The sequence below is a fragment of the Ascaphus truei genome, chromosome 3 (assembly GCF_040206685.1).
Source record: "Ascaphus truei isolate aAscTru1 chromosome 3, aAscTru1.hap1, whole genome shotgun sequence".
In the NCBI taxonomy this organism is placed as follows: domain Eukaryota; kingdom Metazoa; phylum Chordata; class Amphibia; order Anura; family Ascaphidae; genus Ascaphus; species Ascaphus truei.
In genome coordinates, this window is record NC_134485.1 from 414,457,446 (window position 1) to 414,465,623 (window position 8,178).

An 8,178-nucleotide genomic window follows, 5' to 3' on the forward strand; every position below is an offset into this window, starting at 1 on the left:
GCGAAATACTGTATGATAACCTAAACACATATAACAAATGCACAAAAACACAATACAAACAACAAATGCTGGGAACAGACAGGTGACTGATAGTTATAAAAAACACATTTAATAAAACACAATTAATAAAACGCAAATAATATTGCTATGAGTATAAACATGGAATAGGTCCCACTAATGAACTCCTGCTGTAGCTGAAGTACCTGCTTACCAGACGTAAGAAGGTAACGGGCAGTGGATATTGTATTGTATTGTATTGTATGTCTTTATTTATATAGCGCCATTAATGTACATAGTGCTTCACAGTAGTAATACATGTGGCAATCAAATAAATAACAGAGCATGGGAATAAGTGCTTTAGACATAAATATAACATTAAGGAAGGGGAAGTATCACCTCTCATCTGTGGCCAGTCTGCTCCGAGCGTTCCTCTTTGGCATCGGTAGCGTGCTGATGTTTGGCATCGGCTCCCGGGTGGAGCACTCCCCTGCTCTCGCGGGGACTGACCTCTGCAGATCTGTGGCTCCAACCTCTGTGATCCGGACAGCCTGTGAACGTGTAACTGCAACTGCAGATTCGCAACTGCAGATTCTCCAGGACCCTGCTCAACAGTGATGTGCGGATGGTAGCGGCAGATTCGCTCGTGCTCTAATCACTGTAATGGTCCAAATCGGTAGTCAGCGGGGATGTCAGCTAGATGTTCAGCAGTGGAGTGTAGAGTGGGTCCACCCTACGCGTTTCAGAAGACGTAGCTTCCTTCCTCAGGGGTATAACAATAAATGTCAAGCATATAGATTTACCTTCTAAACTAGTAACTGGTTCAGTTTGTCTCTGACTGGAACTAATCCTGTTACATCTATAATATGCTCACATTTATTCACATTAAATGGGATATACCAGTTAATTACAACCCAGGAGGCAGGCTGTGACACCTCGTATTAAACCGACATGAGAGATTCTCCAGGGATATTGTTGCACATTGATTTTGAAGACGTCAGTTGTTTGTTCGCCAGACTGCGTGTAATTACACCTTACAGGTTTATGCAGGCGCCTGGTGACACTGACAGCCCAGCAAACACATTCCATCACCATTGATAGCATCTACTATCAGTAATCCAGCATCCAAAGATTTAACAGGCTCATTGTCCACGTACAGAATGCTTTTACATTACTTAATGTTTGCAGAGGTGCTACTGGCTTGTGACCGTACACGAAAAGCAAACAACACAGGCTAGTTAAACATTTACCTTAAATATTTACAGTAGACCATGAAAAAGCCTATGGCTGGACTACCAGAACATCTTGCCTATCTTTGATGCTTTGGTCACATGATGGATCGAAGCAACTTTTTTTATGCAAACAGTGTTATTAATGGAATAAAAATGAAATTATGAAGTAGCTTGTATATGCTTTTAAAGTATGTGTGCTATATACTTTACTATAATAATAGAGATGTACCTTTGAATTATATGTTGATATGTCTGCAAAAAAATCATGATTTTGAAAGGTAGACGTGTTAGGGTTATAATTCTGGGTGGTTTTAGCTACTTTTGTGTTGAGTATTTTTAACTCTATTGAAACTATAATTAAAACAGGCGTCATTTCAGTTTAACTAGGGATGAGATTAGATAATGAATGCTGTACAAATGGTGGCTTTACTGTGGCACCATATGCATCCAATTTACAGATAAACCTTCATACATTTAGGCAATTACTAGACATCTACAGAGGATGTATAAACCAGAGATAAGGAGTAGTCTATTTCAGTCGTTTATAACACCCTGATCGTATACAGGTAAAACCAGTGTTATTTTTATGCTTGTTTTCCATGTATAAACAATGCTAAATAATAATTTTATTGATTTTGCCGTTCTTTTTCTATTGTAAATGTAGCCCCGAGTTTGTTTTACACTCACTGACCCCCCTCCGTGAGTGCCGAGCGGTCGCGGGTGCCGCTGACGGCAGCGATGGACCCGCCGGCACTTCGCGAGGGTGGGGGCCAGTGCAGGGAGCACTCGGCATCCCTGGAGCTCTGGCGGCGTACCCGTCTAGCGGGGGGCGCCATTACAACCACTCGCGCATGCGCAGTGATCGCGCATGCACAGGAAGTACCCTGGAGTCAGGGAAAAGCCGCACGAGTGCGACACAAGGCAGGGAAAGGTTATGGCAGTATCAGGGAGCTCGCGCATGCGCAGTACAGCACCCAGGAAGCCCACGAAACCCTAGCCTACCAGGGAAGGCTCTAGGCAGGGACTACGAGTCCCAGGAGCCTCTGCGCGCCCCACGTGATGCCAGGGAGCCAATAGGGCTTAGGATCTCCAGGCAGGCAAGATATACATTTCGCGCTCTGAGCCACGTTAGTCAGTTGGAGCCAGGGAGCTGTGAGGGAAGGAAGGGTGCAGGGAGCGAGTGCAGCTCTTGCACCCAGATAGGTACCCACACCCCAGTTGGCCCCAACTCCCCACCAGGTTAGTGGGTAATTGAATAGGGACGGACAAGATAGGGACGCTGCCCTTAGTGTTAGTGTGCTGTCTTGTCAGGGTCACGGCTGTCAGTGCTGTGAGGTCTGACAGGCAGACACAGTGTTGTGCGCACGTTGGCTGCACGCATCCAGTGGGTCACAGCTTGTTGCTGCAGGCGCTGGGATTAGTTAAGTAATAGTCAGGACTGGGAAGAGTTAGGGGAGTGGGGCAGGTTATTAACCCCTGTAGGCCCCTAGGAGTTTCCCCATAAGCCATCAAGGTTGCTGTGCTGTAGAAACGGCCTATAGTACAGTATTGTCCATGTAGTTTGTGAAGTCAGTTAGGGACTTAGCGGGCGCTGCCCTCCGTGTATTGACGTGGGCGCAGTTCATCGTTGCGGCTGCAGCAGTCCTCCGGGTGGGATCGTCATGGAGGTGGTTCCGGTGTTCTTCGGTCGCCGGATCCTTTGTGAAGCCAGTTGGAGATCCGAGCACGGGAGTGCTCGGGCAGGTACTATTAAATAAACAAGTGCACCAACGGGCCCTTAGTTTAATAGTGACTGCGCAGTCACCCACGTTCTCTCCAAGAGTGCGGGACATTGGGTGGGGGTTTCTATGGACACTGGGGGGGATTACCTGGTGTTGGGAAAGTGTCCTGCGTGACGCAGTGAGTGTCTCCTCTAGAGAGGGACACCGGTTATTATGGTATTGCCGTGATATGTTGTCTTGCATGTTAGTAAAGTCACTAGTTATTATACATCACTGTGTATTGGTTATTTGTATGTGTCCTGCGAGGAACCACTTCCCCTATGGTGGGAGCCATCGCAGGTGGAGGCGCTGCACCGAGTAAGTGGTTACTCATAATATCATAATTGCCCCAGGTTCCCCGTGGCGGAAGCTCAGCCCTCCTGTGAGCCAACAGGTAACGCACCACACACCTGGTAACACTATATGTTTCTCCGCACCCACAGTATAATCTGCGATTGGGGGGGGGGGGGACCCGTTACATAAATTTCAATGCAATGTTTCAATGTTCTCTTTTTTTTAAGGTCAAAGTTGCATTTATCCCAATAAGGGCAGATCCACAGAGCGCCGTTAAATAAGGGCTTGCATGTGATTGTCCCTATTAAATATGACATCACAAAATCTGTAAAATCATAATGCTAATGAATGGGATTGCAACTGTGTGTTCACTGCAGTGCTATATTAAAAATGTATTACTATTACTTAAGAGTTTCTACGTAACATACGTTTGCCTAATGTTTATTAATAACCATTATCACTGATGGCACCAGGTGTGATTATATCAGGGCCCCGGACGCAGGAAGCAGAAGCGGAGGGAGCTCAGCCCTGTCGGATCAGTGTGTCCGATTAGCCATCCACAAAATGAGCAAGTGGCCATGACATACCATGTACATCATGTACTTTTGTCTATACCATATACATCATTAGGGCATTGTAAAAGTGAATATAAATGTAGCCATGCCTGGATTTGAAGAGGCAGAGGCCCCAGCATGGGGTCGTAGGCTCCTTAATCTTGCGACGTCCTGATTGGCGAGAGCTGGGAGAGGGGGGGTCGGCTAACCCCCCTCCCCCTTCCCACACGGAGTGGGAAGGCTGCTTGTCCCCTCCCATGCAGGGGGAGGGGGGAGAGGGTATAAAGAGAGGGGCCCCAGGGGAGAGAGACAGAGCTAACGGAATTCCCACCCACCCATCCCCAAGGCTTTGCTATTGTATTAAACTGTTGGAATGTTATATTAACATGATTTGTATCACACAGGAGCAGTTTGTCTCCTCGTCACAGCGGAGCTGCCGCTCCAGCCAAGCTCACGAGACGGAGAAAGGGTGAGGACTTTAGGGTCTGTCCCTCAGCTGGAGCCCCTAGAACAGCTCGGCAGGCTGGAGGCGCCGGCTTTAGGGCTGGGCCACCCTATGCCCAATCAACGCTGGTAAAAGGCTGGGCGCCAGCTTTAGGGCTGGGCCTAAGCTGACCCTAGAGGCGGGAGGGGGAGGGACGCAGCCCAACATTGGCTGAATGAGGATCTCCCCCTCCCATCTTACAGTGCTTTTGGGCGGGGGGAGGGAGCGGGCCAATTGCTGGCTGTCTGGGCAAGGATCTCCCCCCCATTTTGCATGGAGCATACTTGGCTGGCGGGCAGGCTGGTAGGATTTTAACAGCGGATGTTAAAATAAAGCTGTGACCTTTTCTCCCAACATTGTGTGGTCTCCATTTTTGGGTTTAGCGTCACAAAGGAGGGACGGCGCATAAAGCCTTTATGCTACTAATCTACCCTGCCTGACATGTATGTCCTGGTATCAGTGTAGGCAGTGTTAGGCCCAATCCAGGGTTTTCCCCACCAGAAAGCAGTTCCTTGAATGACAAGGGGGAGGTGGTATAAGGCTAGTGTTCTGCCCAAAATGGGGCTGAGACCATGGACCTCCTCCTCGGTACTTAAGGAGCTGCATCACCAAATTGTTTCAGTTTTGTCTCTCCCTTGAGAGAGACTGGTCTCACAGCAGAGGTGTGCAGGGCTCTGTCACCTTCTATCCCCTCCCCTAGAGGAGTGGGTTAGTACCATGCCCCCTGCCTCACCAGGGAGCACGGGAAGAGCTAGGACTGCCCTCGGTGCCCATGGCTGGGGGTTTGAGTCCAGGGACCATCCTAAGGCTGGAGACCAGTGTTAAGTATGCAGTGCTGCCTGTAGGCTGTACTCTGTGATGGAGAAGAATAAATATGTTTCTGTTATAAAATATACTCCTTCCTGAGTTTGCAGTCAGGGGGAGCGTGAGAGAGTTCTTCCGCATGGGCTGCCTTCAGAACTCCTGGAGCCTGCGGCAGATGGAGGCGATAACACCAAAGTGAGAAATAACCAGCTATCCCCCCGAAAGCCTGTCCCGTTTCCCCACCAACATCAGCGGGATCTCAGACCTTCTGTGAGCCACAGGTATGCAGCATCATCACAAACTTGGTAGCCGGGGAATCTCCCAGAGGGTGGGGGAAACACCACTACATATATTAATGACAGAACTTGATAGTTCTATTCATTTTCCCTGCATACTCGGCGATGACTTGATTTTAGGCTCTGGTCCATTGTCTCCCATTACATAGGTTTTCTTATGTCTAATCCAAATGGTGGGAGAGATACATAGGAGGTAACAATAGAAAATATCACAAATCCCAAAGTAGAAAATTAAACTTAAAATAAAAAGTCACACAGGCCATATTTTCCTAATCGGAGGCAAAGTGCGTCTGATTTGCAGAGAGCAAACCAAAGTCTTTTTATACAGGAGACTAAAGCAATAAATACAACCATAACTAAAGCAACAGCAATTCCTTTGCAATGCACATTATTGAGAAAAGCATTTTATAAGGGAGTGTTTCCTCTCTGGTATCAAAGTCTGATGCCACAAAAAATTATAATCTTTTTTTTATTGGGTTAAATACAGGATTCATGTGACTAATGCCTATGTAACTTATTCACCCCTTCAGTATTATATAAAAATTAGTTAAGCACAATTTCTTGCATTGATTTATCTGTAATATTGAATGTAAATATCAGTTGTGTAAGTTGACATGCAATTGAGAATATACTGTATACCACATGTGGGCTGCTTGGCTTGTTGGTGGAGGGGTAGCATTCTCTGAGAGTCCCAGAGTTCAAGCTCCCGTCTAGGGACTAGCTCCTGTTATTTAAATATTATGTACAGTTTCATTTTCATAAATACATCTGCCCAAAGTGTGAACCTGTCACAATGTAACATATACATTCTTTTTCATTTCTGTGATTGCTCCTTAGATCTGAATAGTAACTCATTTGGCAATGTGACAGCGTTTTATTTTCATACATCTCATCAGATGTTTTTATTTTTAAGAAAAAAAAATTATGAAAAATAGGGCTCGTCCGGGATTTGAACCCGGGACCTCTCGCACCCTAAGCGAGAATCATACCCCTAGACCAACGAGCCAGCTTGTTGCTGTCTGCAAGGAATGACTTTATTCTTCTGGTGTGCAACTATAGCTCACTGCTATAGAAAATATCTGCTTGACTTGAAATATTGTTATAATACACATCATTTGAGTTATGTCTTTATGAAAGAAAAAAACATTGTTTTTGTAAGCAAAGCAGCGTTTTGTCAGTAAATCTACCCATGCACAGAACAGAGCCGGAAGCTGCATTGTGACATCATAGAGGGAGGGGACGTGCTCTTTAGACTGAGCACAGAACGAGCTGCTCCTGTGAGTTAAAGGGACCGTGCATCCTGAACACAGAGAGGAGGATCTGTAGCATGAGAGCAGCATGCTCCTAATAATCTGTCACTTAAATGTTTGTGCTGGTTTTCAGGTATTAGCAACAACAATGTATATAAAGATGCAATTCAATATTTCTGTTTTGAATGTAAAAGAGTTTGTTTCCTATTACTTTAAGGTAAATATGCAGGTGATAGCCTTTCTGTTGGAAATACTCAATACAATCTCTAAATTTGTAGTGTTTATCAAAACAATAATAACACTTGTATTGGTGACATGTCACTGCTGCCCTGAATGCAAAAACAGTGGTCCCTATTTTATTTTTTAAAGCTGCAGATCAATCAATATTGTACATGTGTTTTTTTTTTTAATTAATCAGTTCTCTACTATGAGAAAATACTTGTAGCATTTTTTTAAACAACTCTGAATTACATTTTTTATGTATTATAATGTAACAATCATTTGTTGTTTCTATAGCAACCATTTACAAATTGACATCCCCTTCTTCTTCTGAAACAGGCCCTGGCACACTCCGTCCTCTCTCTAGCAGTGCACCAATTGTATCTAATGACTGCCTGGTCACATGATCTTCCCCACAGAACGCTTCATCTTTGGTCCTCATCTGCTGCACTGATAGCCATTTAGTGAACACCCAAGCCGAATCTTCACCGATAGATCACAGAACGGATTGATCGGCAACTTAGCTACAGTAATTATTTATCATTGTGTGGATGTATTGATGCATATATTAAAGGGAAAAAATAGAATAAAAATAAAAACACGGCAGCTTGGACTGCTGCTTTAAAGCAATTTTCCAGCGCTGGAGAACATTTTCAATTCATTTTCTCTCTCTCGCCTTATTTTATTTATTTATAAAATGTTTTACCCGAAAATATTACCTCTCGTTTTCAAGTATGTCCTGGGCACAGAGTTATCATTGCTTTCTCTCTCTGCAGAGGGAGACCAATTGATTTAAATGACTCCGGAAAACTCCTAAAAGCACTTACATTTATAATCAAAACTCATGACCTTATCAGTACCATCTCAGGCTTAATTTGCCTGTATCATTGACATTACACATGTAACGGTGTTTCCCCCACCCGGTGGGAGATTTGGCCATTACCACGATGTATGGTGCATATACCCGCTGGCAACAGGAGGGCTGAGTCGTCTGCCAGTGGTACTGGGGACACAGGACCAGGCTTCTGGGGTTCATACCCCACATATCTCTTTAGCAGTGCAGCGCCACCATCTGCCATAAGCTCCAGGAAACTGAAGATGATCTCCCACGGTAGAACAATTTCCTCTCCCCCCAGTAAGGTCACGCACGAGGCAAGTGGTATATGCAAACAGGAACGGTTTATTACTCTTCTGTACAGCACAGTACCAATGCAGGCTTCTGCCCGGTGCAGTAACTCTCAGCTACCACTGAAGGATGGTCCCTGAACCGTCACTACAGGCCAAGGGC

At 45.4% G+C, this 8,178-nt stretch overlaps 1 non-coding gene across 1 annotated transcript; it reads right to left on the reverse strand.

Moving 5' to 3' along the window:
* Window positions 1-6,355: 6,355 nt before the first annotated feature.
* On the reverse strand, window positions 6,356-6,427 carry TRNAP-AGG (transfer RNA proline (anticodon AGG)). Its single transcript has one exon. It is a non-coding gene; the product is annotated as a tRNA-Pro (tRNA).
* Between the last annotated feature and the right edge of the window lie 1,751 nt (window positions 6,428-8,178).